Source organism: Balearica regulorum, chromosome 23 (genome assembly GCF_011004875.1).
Source record: "Balearica regulorum gibbericeps isolate bBalReg1 chromosome 23, bBalReg1.pri, whole genome shotgun sequence".
NCBI classification, from domain to species: Eukaryota; Metazoa; Chordata; class Aves; order Gruiformes; family Gruidae; genus Balearica; species Balearica regulorum.
In genome coordinates, this window is record NC_046206.1 from 2,270,947 (window position 1) to 2,286,696 (window position 15,750).

Consider the following 15,750-nt stretch of genomic DNA (forward strand, 5'->3'; position numbering starts at 1 on the left):
TCTGCCTGCTGGAGGCCTGACCAGCGTGACGCCCTGGAGTCGGGGCGCGTCACGGCGTTTGCCCCTTGGCCACCTGTGGAAGCCCCTTGGCATGTTGAGGCCCCTGTGGCCTCCGTGCAGGCTGGGGATCCCGTGCCCAGCCTGTAAGCAGGGAAGGGCCGTTTCCCTGCCCGTCTCCTGCCACCCCGGTAGCCTTCTGCCTGCTGGTGGCCTGCTCGGTGTGACAGCCCTGTATTGGGGGCGTGTGTCACGAGCCGTGGAGCCCTCTTGTCCCCAGGAGCAGCCCGACCTCCCCGTAAGCGGGGCTGGGGAGGCTGCTCTAGCCAGCCCGCAGGAACGAGCCCTCCCTCGCCCTTTAGCGGGCGCAGGTTGAGGAAGCGCTGCGCCGGAGGGCACAGTTCCCGCCTTTGGCGCTGCTGCTTTTGGCTGGGGTGACCTCCCCGTAAGCGGTTGGGGTCGAGGTCGCTCCCTGGGCTCCTGAAGACGTGGTGTTGTGCTGCAGCCAGGCCGGCCGGCCCGTAACGCGGGCGCAGGTGGGAGCCTCGGGCTCCGCGGGGCTTGTTGGGAGTGCCGAGCCGAGGGGGGCCCCCCTGTAAGCAGGGCCGTGCGTGTCCCCCGCGCTCGGCGGGAGGTGCTTGGAGGGGACCCCCTGTAATCAGGCGGGTATCTCCTGGCCCCGGCCTTTCATAGGCGTGGAGCCAGGATGCGTGGGGGCCGGGCGTGCGCCCCCCCTGTCCTCGGGGCTGGGGCCGCGGCCCCCCGGCCTTTGGCCGTGAAGCTCCGCTGCCTGGCTGTCGAGTCTCGTTCCTGTGGCTGCGGGGGAAGGCCGAGCTCCCCGACTCCCTGGGTGTCGACCTGCCTGTAAGCAGGGTTCCGGGTCTGGGAGCCTTTGTGCTCAGCTGGCAGCCTGCGTGGGGTGACCGGCCCCGTTAGCGGGGTGCGGGTCAGGGTGCCCCTGAATCGGAGAGAAGGAGCCTCCGTGGGCCTTTGGGACCAGGGCTGCCCTGTAAGTCAGGGCCCGGCCAGTCCCGGGCGCTTTGCGGTCCAGGCAGCGGCTCGAGCCCCCTGTAAGCAGGGATGCGGAGCCTCGTTGGCCGCTGCTTTGCATGCCCAGCTTCGTTTGCCCAGGGTGCCCGCCTCCGAGCCCGGCTCCAGCGCCGGCTGGAACTGTGCCCTGCGTCGCTTTGGTGAGACTCGCTCACGTAGGGGGGTTTTGCGGAGGTGGAGGGGCGGGCGTGCGGGCGGGCGGCTGGCGGCCGGGTGGTGCCTTGGGGGGAGCTCCCTCGGGGGGCGCGGGGGTCCCTGTTTGCTTCGTGGGGGGGAGTTGGCGCTTCTCGGGCCTAACTGCGTCCTCCTTCCTTGGCAGCGGCTGGCGGAGAAGAAAGAAGAGGCACGGTGTGGAACGGCGAGGCAAGAGTGAGCGAGAAGAGGAGCGGCGTCGGGCTGAAGAGCGGGCAGGAGAAAGGCGCTCTGGGCAAAGGGACCTCCCTGTCAGCAGGGCGCGGTCACGTAAGAGCATCGCGGGCGCCTTTGGGGTGCCCCGGCTGGCTTTGCGCTGGGCGACCTCCCTGTAACCAGGGCTCGGTCTTTGCTTCTGTTGTCGTCGGCCTTTTGCCGTCGTGCTCCTTTGGCTGCCCGGAGAGAGCGGCGACCCTGTAAGGAGGGTGAGAGCCGCCGTCTCCGCACCCGATGGGGGAAAGGGAGCTCTCTGGACCCCGAGCCCACCCTGTAAGCAGGGGAGGGCTGTTTCCCCGGCCCCCTCCTCTGGCCCCGGCGGCTTTCTGCCTGCCGGCGGCCTGCCCAGCGTGACCCCCTGGAGTCGGGGCGCGTCACAGTCTTTGCCCCTTGGCCACCCGTGAAGCCCCTTGGCGTGTTGAGGCCCCTGTGGCCTCCAGTGCAGCCCGGGGGGCGGGTCTGAGGCTCTCCTCTCCTGCTCGGCGGTAGGGATGGCGCCCCAGACATTGGCTGCACAGGGCTCGCTCGCCCTTCTGGGAAGTTTTGTTTGTGTGTCCTTGTCCTTGTCCTTGTCCTTGTGGGTGTGAGCGAGCGAGCGAGTGAGCTTGTCCTTTAGGCCCCTCTTAAAAGCGCTGCAGCTTAGCTTAGGCTTCCCAGGAGGGAAAGGGGGCAGCTCTGTGCAGCAACAGGGGGGTCCCCTCTGAGCCCGCGAGCGGAGGGAGAGTCCGGGCTTGCCCCTCCTTTCTAAGGACGGAGCGAAGCCGCTTAGCGGTAGAGCGGGCAACGCGACCTGCCTGTAGTCAGGGCCCGGGTCTCTCTGCCTGCGTGGCCGCCTGTCCTGCTGGCGAGCTGCCAGCGTGACAGCCCTGTACTCGGGGCGTGTGTCACGAGCCGTGGAGCCCTCTTGTCCCCAGGAGCAGCCCGACCTCCCCGTAAGCGGGGCTGGGGAGGCTGCTCTAGCCAGCCCGCAGGAACGAGCCCTCCCTCGCCCTTTAGCGGGCGCAGGTTGAGGAAGCGCTGCGCCGGAGGGCGCAGTTCCCGCCTTTGGCGCTGCTGCTTTTGGCTGGGGTGACCTCCCCGTAAGCGGTTGGGGTCGAGGTCGCTCCCTGGGCTCCTGAAGACGTGGTGTTGTGCTGCAGCCAGGCCGGCCGGCCCGTAACGCGGGCGCAGGTGGGAGCCTCGGGCTCCGCGGGGCTTGTTGGGAGTGCCGAGCCGAGGGGGGCCCCCCTGTAAGCAGGGCCGTGCGTGTCCCCCGCGCTCGGCGGGAGGTGCTTGGAGGGGACCCCCTGTAATCAGGCGGGTATCTCCTGGCCCCGGCCTTTCAGAGGCGTGGGGCCAGGATGCGTGGGGGCCGGGCGTGCGCCCCCCCCGTCCTCGGGGCTGGGGCCGCGGCCCCCCCGGCCTTTGGCCGTGAAGCTCCGCTGCCTGGCTGTCGAGTCTCGTTCCTGTGGCTGCGGGGGAAGGCCGAGCTCCCCGACTCCCTGGGTGTCGACCTGCCTGTAAGCAGGGTTCCGGGTCTGGGAGCCTTTGTGCTCAGCTGGCAGCCTGCGTGGGGTGACCGGCCCCGTTAGCGGGGTGCGGGTCAGGGTGCCCCTGAATCGGAGAGAAGGAGCCTCCGTGGGCCTTTGGGACCAGGGCTGCCCTGTAAGTCAGGGCCCGGCCAGTCCCGGGCGCTTTGCGGTCCAGGCAGCGGCTCGAGCCCCCTGTAAGCAGGGATGCGGAGCCTCGTTGGCCGCTGCTTTGCATGCCCAGCTTCGTTTGCCCAGGGTGCCCGCCTCCGAGCCCGGCTCCAGCGCCGGCTGGAACTGTGCCCTGCGTCGCTTTGGTGAGACTCGCTCACGTAGGGGGGTTTTGCGGAGGTGGAGGGGCGGGCGTGCGGGCGGGCGGCTGGCGGCCGGGCGGTGCCTTGGGGGGAGCTCCCTCGGGGGGCGCGGGGGTCCCTGTTTGCTTCGTGGGGGGGAGTTGGCGCTTCTCGGGCCTAACTGCGTCCTCCTTCCTTGGCAGCGGCTGGCGGAGAAGAAAGAAGAGGCACGGTGTGGAACGGCGAGGCAAGAGTGAGCGAGAAGAGGAGCGGCGTCGGGCTGAAGAGCGGGCAGGAGAAAGGCGCTCTGGGCAAAGGGACCTCCCTGTCAGCAGGGCGCGGTCACGTAAGAGCATCGCGGGCGCCTTTGGGGTGCCCCGGCTGGCTTTGCGCTGGGCGACCTCCCTGTAACCAGGGCTCGGTCTTTGCTTCTGTTGTCGTCGGCCTTTTGCCGTCGTGCTCCTTTGGCTGCCCGGAGAGAGCGGCGACCCTGTAAGGAGGGTGAGAGCCGCCGTCTCCGCACCCGATGGGGGAAAGGGAGCTCTCTGGACCCCGAGCCCACCCTGTAAGCAGGGGAGGGCTGTTTCACTGGCCCCGGCGGCTTTCTGCCTGCTGGAGGCCTGACCAGCGTGACGCCCTGGAGTCGGGGCGCGTCACGGCGTTTGCCCCTTGGCCACCTGTGGAAGCCCCTTGGCATGTTGAGGCCCCTGTGGCCTCCGTGCAGGCTGGGGATCCCGTGCCCAGCCTGTAAGCAGGGAAGGGCCGTTTCCCTGCCCGTCTCCTGCCACCCCGGTAGCCTTCTGCCTGCTGGTGGCCTGCTCGGTGTGACAGCCCTGTATTGGGGGCGTGTGTCACGAGCCGTGGAGCCCTCTTGTCCCCAGGAGCAGCCCGACCTCCCCGTAAGCGGGGCTGGGGAGGCTGCTCTAGCCAGCCCGCAGGAACGAGCCCTCCCTCGCCCTTTAGCGGGCGCAGGTTGAGGAAGCGCTGCGCCGGAGGGCGCAGTTCCCGCCTTTGGCGCTGCTGCTTTTGGCTGGGGTGACCTCCCCGTAAGCGGTTGGGGTCGAGGTCGCTCCCTGGGCTCCTGAAGACGTGGTGTTGTGCTGCAGCCAGGCCGGCCGGCCCGTAACGCGGGCGCAGGTGGGAGCCTCGGGCTCCGCGGGGCTTGTTGGGAGTGCCGAGCCGAGGGGGGCCCCCCTGTAAGCAGGGCCGTGCGTGTCCCCCGCGCTCGGCGGGAGGTGCTTGGAGGGGACCCCCTGTAATCAGGCGGGTATCTCCTGGCCCCGGCCTTTCATAGGCGTGGAGCCAGGATGCGTGGGGGCCGGGCGTGCGCCCCCCCCGTCCTCGGGGCTGGGGCCGCGGCCCCCCGGCCTTTGGCCGTGAAGCTCCGCTGCCTGGCTGTCGAGTCTCGTTCCTGTGGCTGCGGGGGAAGGCCGAGCTCCCCGACTCCCTGGGTGTCGACCTGCCTGTAAGCAGGGTTCCGGGTCTGGGAGCCTTTGTGCTCAGCTGGCAGCCTGCGTGGGGTGACCGGCCCCGTTAGCGGGGTGCGGGTCAGGGTGCCCCTGAATCGGAGAGAAGGAGCCTCCGTGGGCCTTTGGGACCAGGGCTGCCCTGTAAGTCAGGGCCCGGCCAGTCCCGGGCGCTTTGCGGTCCAGGCAGCGGCTCGAGCCCCCTGTAAGCAGGGATGCGGAGCCTCGTTGGCCGCTGCTTTGCATGCCCAGCTTCGTTTGCCCAGGGTGCCCGCCTCCGAGCCCGGCTCCAGCGCCGGCTGGAACTGTGCCCTGCGTCGCTTTGGTGAGACTCGCTCACGTAGGGGGGTTTTGCGGAGGTGGAGGGGCGGGCGTGCGGGCGGCCGGCTGGCGGCCGGGTGGTGCCTTGGGGGGAGCTCCCTCGGGGGGCGCGGGGGTCCCTGTTTGCTTCGTGGGGGGGAGTTGGCGCTTCTCGGGCCTAACTGCGTCCTCCTTCCTTGGCAGCGGCTGGCGGAGAAGAAAGAAGAGGCACGGTGTGGAACGGCGAGGCAAGAGTGAGCGAGAAGAGGAGCGGCGTCGGGCTGAAGAGCGGGCAGGAGAAAGGCGCTCTGGGCAAAGGGACCTCCCTGTCAGCAGGGCGCGGTCACGTAAGAGCATCGCGGGCGCCGTTGGGGTGCCCCGGCTGGCTTTGCGCTGGGCGACCTCCCTGTAACCAGGGCTCGGTCTTTGCTTCTGTTGTCGTCGGCCTTTTGCCGTCGTGCTCCTTTGGCTGCCCGGAGAGAGCGGCGACCCTGTAAGGAGGGTGAGAGCCGCCGTCTCCGCACCCGATGGGGGAAAGGGAGCTCTCTGGACCCCGAGCCCACCCTGTAAGCAGGGGAGGGCTGTTTCCCCGGCCCCCTCCTCTGGCCCCGGCGGCTTTCTGCCTGCCGGCGGCCTGCCCAGCGTGACCCCCTGGAGTCGGGGCGCGTCACAGTCTTTGCCCCTTGGCCACCCGTGAAGCCCCTTGGCGTGTTGAGGCCCCTGTGGCCTCCATGCAGCCCGGGGGGCGGGTCTGAGGCTCTCCTCTCCTGCTCGGCGGTAGGGATGGCGCCCCAGACATTGGCTGCACAGGGCTCGCTCGCCCTTCTGGGAAGTTTTGTTTGTGTGTCCTTGTCCTTGTCCTTGTCCTTGTGGGTGTGAGCGAGCGAGCGAGTGAGCTTGTCCTTTAGGCCCCTCTTAAAAGCGCTGCAGCTTAGCTTAGGCTTCCCAGGAGGGAAAGGGGGCAGCTCTGTGCAGCAACAGGGGGGTCCCCTCTGAGCCCGCGAGCGGAGGGAGAGTCCGGGCTTGCCCCTCCTTTCTAAGGACGGAGCGAAGCCGCTTAGCGGTAGAGCGGGCAACGCGACCTGCCTGTAGTCAGGGCCCGGGTCTCTCTGCCTGCGTGGCCGCCTGTCCTGCTGGCGAGCTGCCAGCGTGACAGCCCTGTACTCGGGGCGTGTGTCACGAGCCGTGGAGCCCTCTTGTCCCCAGGAGCAGCCCGACCTCCCCGTAAGCGGGGCTGGGGAGGCTGCTCTAGCCAGCCCGCAGGAACGAGCCCTCCCTCGCCCTTTAGCGGGCGCAGGTTGAGGAAGCGCTGCGCCGGAGGGCGCAGTTCCCGCCTTTGGCGCTGCTGCTTTTGGCTGGGGTGACCTCCCCGTAAGCGGTTGGGGTCGAGGTCGCTCCCTGGGCTCCTGAAGACGTGGTGTTGTGCTGCAGCCAGGCCGGCCGGCCCGTAACGCGGGCGCAGGTGGGAGCCTCGGGCTCCGCGGGGCTTGTTGGGAGTGCCGAGCCGAGGGGGGCCCCCCTGTAAGCAGGGCCGTGCGTGTCCCCCGCGCTCGGCGGGAGGTGCTTGGAGGGGACCCCCTGTAATCAGGCGGGTATCTCCTGGCCCCGGCCTTTCAGAGGCGTGGGAGCCAGGATGCGTGGGGGCCGGGCGTGCGCCCCCCCCGTCCTCGGGGCTGGGGCCGCGGCCCCCCCGGCCTTTGGCCGTGAAGCTCCGCTGCCTGGCTGTCGAGTCTCGTTCCTGTGGCTGCGGGGGAAGGCCGAGCTCCCCGACTCCCTGGGTGTCGACCTGCCTGTAAGCAGGGTTCCGGGTCTGGGAGCCTTTGTGCTCAGCTGGCAGCCTGCGTGGGGTGACCGGCCCCGTTAGCGGGGTGCGGGTCAGGGTGCCCCTGAATCGGAGAGAAGGAGCCTCCGTGGGCCTTTGGGACCAGGGCTGCCCTGTAAGTCAGGGCCCGGCCAGTCCCGGGCGCTTTGCGGTCCAGGCAGCGGCTCGAGCCCCCTGTAAGCAGGGATGCGGAGCCTCGTTGGCCGCTGCTTTGCATGCCCAGCTTCGTTTGCCCAGGGTGCCCGCCTCCGAGCCCGGCTCCAGCGCCGGCTGGAACTGTGCCCTGCGTCGCTTTGGTGAGACTCGCTCACGTAGGGGGGTTTTGCGGAGGTGGAGGGGCGGGCGTGCGGGCGGGCGGCTGGCGGCCGGGTGGTGCCTTGGGGGGAGCTCCCTCGGGGGGCGCGGGGGTCCCTGTTTGCTTCGTGGGGGGGAGTTGGCGCTGCTCGGGCCTAACTGCGTCCTCCTTCCTTGGCAGCGGCTGGCGGAGAAGAAAGAAGAGGCACGGTGTGGAACGGCGAGGCAAGAGTGAGCGAGAAGAGGAGCGGCGTCGGGCTGAAGAGCGGGCAGGAGAAAGGCGCTCTGGGCAAAGGGACCTCCCTGTCAGCAGGGCGCGGTCACGTAAGAGCATCGCGGGCGCCTTTGGGGTGCCCCGGCTGGCTTTGCGCTGGGCGACCTCCCTGTAACCAGGGCTCGGTCTTTGCTTCTGTTGTCGTCGGCCTTTTGCCGTCGTGCTCCTTTGGCTGCCCGGAGAGAGCGGCGACCCTGTAAGGAGGGTGAGAGCCGCCGTCTCCGCACCCGATGGGGGAAAGGGAGCTCTCTGGACCCCGAGCCCACCCTGTAAGCAGGGGAGGGCTGTTTCCCCGGCCCCCTCCTCTGGCCCCGGCGGCTTTCTGCCTGCCGGCGGCCTGCCCAGCGTGACCCCCTGGAGTCGGGGCGCGTCACAGTCTTTGCCCCTTGGCCACCCGTGAAGCCCCTTGGCGTGTTGAGGCCCCTGTGGCCTCCATGCAGCCCGGGGGGCGGGTCTGAGGCTCTCCTCTCCTGCTCGGCGGTAGGGATGGCGCCCCAGACATTGGCTGCACAGGGCTCGCTCGCCCTTCTGGGAAGTTTTGTTTGTGTGTCCTTGTCCTTGTCCTTGTCCTTGTGGGTGTGAGCGAGCGAGCGAGTGAGCTTGTCCTTTAGGCCCCTCTTAAAAGCGCTGCAGCTTAGCTTAGGCTTCCCAGGAGGGAAAGGGGGCAGCTCTGTGCAGCAACAGGGGGGTCCCCTCTGAGCCCGCGAGTGGAGGGAGAGTCCGGGCTTGCCCCTCCTTTCTAAGGACGGAGCGAAGCCGCTTAGCGGTAGAGCGGGCAACGCGACCTGCCTGTAGTCAGGGCCCGGGTCTCTCTGCCTGCGTGGCCGCCTGTCCTGCTGGCGAGCTGCCAGCGTGACAGCCCTGTACTCGGGGCGTGTGTCACGAGCCGTGGAGCCCTCTTGTCCCCAGGAGCAGCCCGACCTCCCCGTAAGCGGGGCTGGGGAGGCTGCTCTAGCCAGCCCGCAGGAACGAGCCCTCCCTCGCCCTTTAGCGGGCGCAGGTTGAGGAAGCGCTGCGCCGGAGGGCGCAGTTCCCGCCTTTGGCGCTGCTGCTTTTGGCTGGGGTGACCTCCCCGTAAGCGGTTGGGGTCGAGGTCGCTCCCTGGGCTCCTGAAGACGTGGTGTTGTGCTGCAGCCAGGCCGGCCGGCCCGTAACGCGGGCGCAGGTGGGAGCCTCGGGCTCCGCGGGGCTTGTTGGGAGTGCCGAGCCGAGGGGGGCCCCCCTGTAAGCAGGGCCGTGCGTGTCCCCCGCGCTCGGCGGGAGGTGCTTGGAGGGGACCCCCTGTAATCAGGCGGGTATCTCCTGGCCCCGGCCTTTCATAGGCGTGGAGCCAGGATGCGTGGGGGCCAGGCGTGCGCCCCCCCTGTCCTCGGGGCTGGGGCCGCGGCCCCCCGGCCTTTGGCCGTGAAGCTCCGCTGCCTGGCTGTCGAGTCTCGTTCCTGTGGCTGCGGGGGAAGGCCGAGCTCCCCGACTCCCTGGGTGTCGACCTGCCTGTAAGCAGGGTTCCGGGTCTGGGAGCCTTTGTGCTCAGCTGGCAGCCTGCGTGGGGTGACCGGCCCCGTTAGCGGGGTGCGGGTCAGGGTGCCCCTGAATCGGAGAGAAGGAGCCTCCGTGGGCCTTTGGGACCAGGGCTGCCCTGTAAGTCAGGGCCCGGCCAGTCCCGGGCGCTTTGCGGTCCAGGCAGCGGCTCGAGCCCCCTGTAAGCAGGGATGCGGAGCCTCGTTGGCCGCTGCTTTGCATGCCCAGCTTCGTTTGCCCAGGGTGCCCGCCTCCGAGCCCGGCTCCAGCGCCGGCTGGAACTGTGCCCTGCGTCGCTTTGGTGAGACTCGCTCACGTAGGGGGGTTTTGCGGAGGTGGAGGGGCGGGCGTGCGGGCGGGCGGCTGGCGGCCGGGTGGTGCCTTGGGGGGAGCTCCCTCGGGGGGCGCGGGGGTCCCTGTTTGCTTCGTGGGGGGGAGTTGGCGCTTCTCGGGCCTAACTGCGTCCTCCTTCCTTGGCAGCGGCTGGCGGAGAAGAAAGAAGAGGCACGGTGTGGAACGGCGAGGCAAGAGTGAGCGAGAAGAGGAGCGGCGTCGGGCTGAAGAGCGGGCAGGAGAAAGGCGCTCTGGGCAAAGGGACCTCCCGAAAAGAGCGGCGACCATGTAACGAAGGTGAGAGCCGCCGTCTCTGCACCTGATGGGCAAGGGGGCACATCTCTGGACCACGGAGAAACAGGATGTGTGGCGTGGAGCAAAGAATCGTTATCTCTGAAAGCACTAGGGAGAAGAGGAGTCCTTAAGGCTGTGCACTTCCAGACTGTGTTGGCAGGTGGAATTGCCCGTCTTTTGTGTTGCTTGTGACTTGAGTGACTTCTCTGCCATTTAGTTTTATTTTGTTCATTGTGATTCTGAATACATGGTGTTGTGGACATTAGGACAAAGATATGCTACTCTAGCATATGTTCTTCCAAAGACTAGAGCAGTCTCTGCTATTGCCCTTTTTCTGTTTGCTTAATGTTAAGTTTACTCAATAAAGTATTTTAAGTGTTTCACTTCTCATTTTTCTTATGTAAAGCTCTATTTACATTGCATACAATTTTAACTGTTTATCAGTCATTGGAGTCTTTGTAGTTTTGAGGATAGTTCACGTTTATCATTAGTGTTTGCAAGGGAAATCCTTGAGGACAGGCTGGTTCTTTTCAGAGAGTAGTTTTGTGGTAGTCATCCTTTTTTTGGTTAGGATAGAGTTTTGTAGCTTGTATGGAGCCAGGTTTTTATTTTGTTATTAAAACCATGTTGATAACACGGGGAGATTTTAGCCGTTTCTAAGCAGTGTTTCCACACATGCAGAAAAGGCCTTTTCTGCTTCTCAGACTCTCCTGCCAGCAGTTAGGCTAGTGATGAGCAAGAAGTTGGGAGAGAATCCAGAAGGGACAGCTGGCTCCAACTGACAAAAGGGATATTCTGTACCTATATGATGTCAGGCTCAGCAATAACAGCTGGGGGAAGAAGAAGGAAGGAGGGGGACACATGCAGAGTGATGGTGTTTGTCATCTTGTATAACCGTTACGCATGATGGAGCCCTATTTTCTTGGACATGGTAAAAACCTGCCTGCTGATGTGAAGTCACAAACGAATTCCATGTTTTGTTTATGTGTGCAGCTTTTGTTTTACCTATTAAACTGTCTTTATCTCAACCCACAAATTTCCTGACTTTTACCCTTCTGAGTCTCTCTCTGCTAGTGGGGACTGAGGGAGCGAGCAGCTTTGTTTGTTGTTTAGCTGCCTACTGGGGTTACAACAGCGACAGTGCAGCATTGCTGTAGGAATAATTTATGTAGTTTGTGCTTGGATTGAGTTGTAGCCAGTTCAGGGTGAGTAGGTACAAACGCAAGTAGGTGTGAACACGAGCTGTTAGAGGCAGAGTTGCAGTTGCATGTGTTGTGCAATGGAAGTGGTGTGCAGAGGGAGTTGGGGCTGGGTTTTTGAAAGCAGCTAAGGCCTTGGCCCTCCCTGGCTGTCTCAGCCTCTGTTCCTCTGGTGCACTGTAGCATTGTGTTGGTTTTGCGTGGCAAGGTTTTGGTAGTGGGGGGGCTACAGGGGTGGCTTCTGTGAGAAGCTGCTAGAAGCTTCCCCTGTGTCCGATAGAGCCAATGCCAGCCGGCTCCAAGACGGACCCGCTGCTGGCCAAGGCCAAGCCAATCAGCGCCTCTGTGATAACATATTTAAGAAAGAGAAAAACAGTTAGAGAGCGCTTTTGCAGCCAGAGAGAGGAGTGAGAAGATGTAAGAAACTCTGCAGACACCCAGGTCAGTGCAGAAGGAGGGACAGGAGGTGCTCCAGGCACCGGAGCAGAGATGCCCCTGTAGCCTGTGGTGAAGACCATGGTGAAGCAGGCTGTCCCCCTGCAGCCCATGGAGGGAGGATGAGGGGGTGTAGCAATTCCACCTGCAGCCCGTGGAGGACCCCACGCCGGAGCAGGTGGAGACACCTGAAGGAGGCTGTGGCCCCGTGGGAAGCCCGCGCTGGAGCAAGCTCCTGGCAGGACCTGTGGATCCGTGGAGAGAGGAGCCCACGCCAGAGCAGGTTTGCTGACAGGACTTGTGACCCCGTGGGGGACCCACGCTGGAGCAGTTTGCTCCTGAAGGTCTGCACCCCGTGGAGGAGACTCACGTTGGAGAAGGCCGTGAAGGACTGTCTCCCGTGAGAGGGACCCCACGCTGGAGCGGGGGAACAATGAGTCCTCCCCCTGAGGATGAAGAAGCGACAGAAACACCACGTGAGGAACTGACCGTAACCCCCACTCCCCGTCCCCCTGTGCCGCTGGGGGGGGGTGGAGGTTGAAGCCAGGAGTGAAGTTGAGCCCGGGAAGATGGGAGGGGTGGGGGGAGGTGTTTTTAAGATTTGGTTTTATTTCTCATTCCTCTACTCTGTTTTGCTTAGTAATAAATAAGATGAATTCCCTCTCTAAGTTCGGTCTGTTTTGCTCGTGATGATAATTAGAGAATGATCTCTCCCTGTCCTTATCTCGACCCGTAAGTTTTTTTTTCATTGTACCTTTTCTCCCCTGTCTAATGAAAGAGGGGAGTGATAGAGCGGCTCTGGTGGGCACCTGGTAATAGTGGACATTGTTTCTGAAACCTCTCTGCTAATTGGCTTGGACTGTTGATGTGTTTTATTACTATTTTTATCATGCTGGATGAGAGAAGGGAAACATTCACCCGCATGTTATAGCATTAGAGAAATATAATTTCTTGTAATATATATATTATAATCTATGTGTCTTCTCGAAAGCTGTTCTGTTTCCAGTTCATGCAGATTGGCACCTGAGATTCTTGGGTAAGGTTAGTTTACCAGTTGTGCTTCCTATCCACTGGAAACTTTTTCATATAATATTTAGTCTTGTGAGTAGTGGAACATCTTATGTCTGAATTTGTTACTTTATTTTGTAACTTATAGTAGTTCAGGTGCATTCACACTACCAGGTTTATTCTAGTCAGCTGGCAGCTGCGTTGTCCACTCTACTACTCTGTTCATTTTTCTAAAGTTCATCAACGCATGTACTATGTTCCCTGTAGTTAGGATCAGTTTTACTTGAAGTTGGGCTGATGGGGCTGTAAGGGTGTTGGGAGATAAAAAGTGGATAAATAAGTATTCTGTTAGTGCAAATTGATAGAGATGTGCAAAGGGGTTTGTACTGAGGGTTGCGACTTTCAAATATAGGGCTGGGACCATTGGTTTCAAAGTTGCAGTAATAATTTTCATAGCTGTAGAGTGTGTCTGGAAGTGAAAGGGGAGAAAATACCGGAAAAGCTCTTGTTTGCAAAGCTTTGAAAAGTCAAAATAACAGAAAACAGGTGACCCTATTCATTGCCACATGATACAGCCACTGAGCCCTGTGAATATTTGTGTGCTGCTTTTAGATGCGCTGATTTCTGCCTTTTCAACATGACGTCAGGTATCTGCCTCATGATGTCTGCTACACACGATCTCTGCCGCTTTGGGATACTTTCCTGCCTGAGGTTATAGAGCATAAAGCTAGAGCACCAAATTTCAAAAGTATTGCTTGCAAAATATTTTCCTTGGTGTTGCATTGCCTTTGGTATACAGCACTCCTTTCAGTTACCTTACAGTGATTTGTAAAGACAGCAAGAGCTTGTACACCACGCATCCTGTGTAAAAAAAGCTCACTTCGGTGTGCTCTGTGGCTCATTTACTCACAAGGCAGCAGAGGAAATCAACAGCAGTGCAGGAAACGCAGTGCAGTTCATGGTTTGTACAAAGCTTAATTGAGCATGTATTTTAATGAACGAACTATGCATTGCCCTTTGAAAAAAGCATTTGTATCTTTCTCGAAGTAAATAAAGCAGAACAACGACTCATAAATTGCAGGAAATTAAGTGATTCCTTTTATTTTGTAAGTTGCCAATGGGGAAAAGATACAGGAGATTATATCAAAGCAAAATTGCATCCGTGAATTTTCACGAGTCTCTAGTGAGAACGCAGCTTTCTCTGCTGCAGGCACAGAGCAACTGCTTGAAAAGATTCTCCCAGAAAGCTACAGTAAAACGCAGAATGGAGTACTGGTCCTGGAGTCATACAGAAATTATGAAATAATACAGCATCTACTGTTCCAGAACACTGTTGTCTCAGATGCAGAAATGTCCTCTGTATTAAACTGCTACTGATTCAGAGTGATCGCATCTGAAATTCTGGGTATTTGCAAACACAGCCTACAGCCACCTGATGATGTACTGGGCAAGAGAAGTACAACACTCAAACCTTTCTACATGTTCAAGTTTTCTCTGCACTGCATATACTTACTAGGATAGTCTCTTCTGTCTGCTTTAGCCCTCATGTTAGCTCTGCACTTTTTCCAGAGAGCCCTGATATTGTCTGAGCATCTTGATAAATTAACCTTTGGCCCAGAAGTTTGGCAGCGTTCCTTACTGTTTGACAGAGCTGTTATTTTATCTTGTCTCTTTTAATATCCCACTTTTAGACAGAAGTGATGGTGACCACAGGCTGTGCTGATTTGGTTTTGTTTGTGGGTTGGTTTGGGGTTTTTTTTAATATCAGGGGTGTTTTTTTTCCTTTTATATCAAAGAATTTAAAAAATCTCCCTTAAAACAGAGGGCTTCTGTCAGAGTGGTAGTCTGATTGTACTCCTGTGGAGAATAAACAAGATACAAGAATCCTGATACAATTTATAAAACAAAGCTATTTTCCTGAGTGCAGGATTCCAGCTTGTCATTAGATTAAAAACCATACATATCAAAGGCTTGGAATTGTATTTCAAAATGACATTTTGACTTGACATTTCTAAGCCTTGTAACTCTGTGCCTAAAAAATGACACCAGCACTTTTCATCTGCCTTTAACATTGGTTTTATACCAATAATTACCACCACCTTGTAATTAGCTGAGTGTTCTGAATCTCTCTCTGCCTCTCATCACATAAATTGGGTTGTTCGCATGAAAGTGTGATCATTCATGTGTTCTTATTTGCCTGAAGTCTTTGAGTTTTCCTTTCTTGATTCAAATGGTTGGTAAGACCATTTCATATGAAGCAGCAATCATCAAAAACTTCCTAGGTATCACCATCTGACCTGTAATTCCTGTTAAACTCACTCAGGGATATTCAATCTTTATCTTTTATGGAGGTGGGAGAGAAGGAAAGTTAGGTATGAAAATTCAGATTCCTAGAATACATATTTTTATCTGCACTATAGATACAGATTTTTTTTTCAGTACAACTTTAGCTGCCTCCGTGTATTTCTTCCCAAGACTCCCCAGTATTTACTATTGCCACCAGCTCGACCTGCCAGGTTCCGTGTCTTGATAGTATAAGATAAGATTAGCAATGAGCAGCAGAAATTGCCTCTTTCCCTGCACGTTTGTGCCTCGTGGTTGGGTTCTTTACTGTCTAATAAGGTTTGTGCTCTGAGAGAGGCTTCCCCTATGACTGAGATCTCATGCTGACCTCTCCTGAGGGGTGCACTGATGTCCAGCAATACCACTGAATTCATGAAGCACTTTTTTTCTACTGGGATCCTAATCTGGTACACTCTTTTTTACTCAGCTTCATACTTTCATAAAATTTATAGAAATACACTCTCTTTGAGAACCCTTTGTGCCTGTCAAGTTTCTTTTAAATTGGCTGAGGGGGTCGGGGATTGCTAGACTTAACTAAAACTCCTTTTTGTGGATGGACTTGTGGCCAGCCAGGTCATGTTTTCCTTAAAAACTGGGGAGAGGGAAAAAAACAAAAGGAAGGAAAGCAATGATAGGCCTTGAAACAAACAGAGTTAACGTCTAGCCACTGTTTTGCTACCCAAACTGGAGGAGTGGGCAAAGCAACATTTGATACGTTTCCAAGGGTGATGTGAGCATTAGTTAGTTCATAGAGAACCAACACTAATTGTCCTTGTCTCTATTTATAGCCTAATTGAGTTACATTGTCAAAGATAGGCCACCTGCACTCTTGGTTAGGCAAACTCATCACTTGAATGTGACATAGTAGCTTATACCTCTCATATATCACTGAATGCATTGATTCTTGCTCTGTATTAATTTGCAGCACCTTTCAGGATTCCTTCTGGAGAGAGAGAATCATGAGCATCTGAGATAAGTCCCAGAATGATTTCTCAAGAGATTGGAAGATAGATACACATAACTTGGCCTTGAGAGAGGAGTTTACTTAGGTTGTTCGAGATGATGTTAATTCAGCTAGATCTGTTTCCCAAGAACTTACCATTGTAGCTCCTCTCACACGAGCTTGCTTTTAAACTGATCTGCAAAGGATTTTGTTCCCTTAAATGGGAAAATAGAAAAAAAAACCTAACCCCTTTTTTCAAGTGTAA

General features: G+C 59.2%; 2 long non-coding RNA genes across 2 annotated transcripts; both read left to right on the plus strand.

Moving 5' to 3' along the window:
* Window positions 1-1,029: 1,029 nt before the first annotated feature.
* On the plus strand, window positions 1,030-3,837 carry LOC142604919 (uncharacterized). The gene is made up of 3 exons (XR_012838771.1): window positions 1,030-1,187; window positions 1,367-3,280; window positions 3,460-3,837. It is a non-coding gene; the product is annotated as an uncharacterized LOC142604919 (long non-coding RNA).
* Window positions 3,838-4,897: 1,060 nt separating this feature from the next.
* LOC142604917 (uncharacterized) lies at window positions 4,898-8,619 on the plus strand. The gene is made up of 3 exons (XR_012838767.1): window positions 4,898-5,047; window positions 5,227-7,140; window positions 7,320-8,619. It is a non-coding gene; the product is annotated as an uncharacterized LOC142604917 (long non-coding RNA).
* Window positions 8,620-15,750: the final 7,131 nt, after the last annotated feature.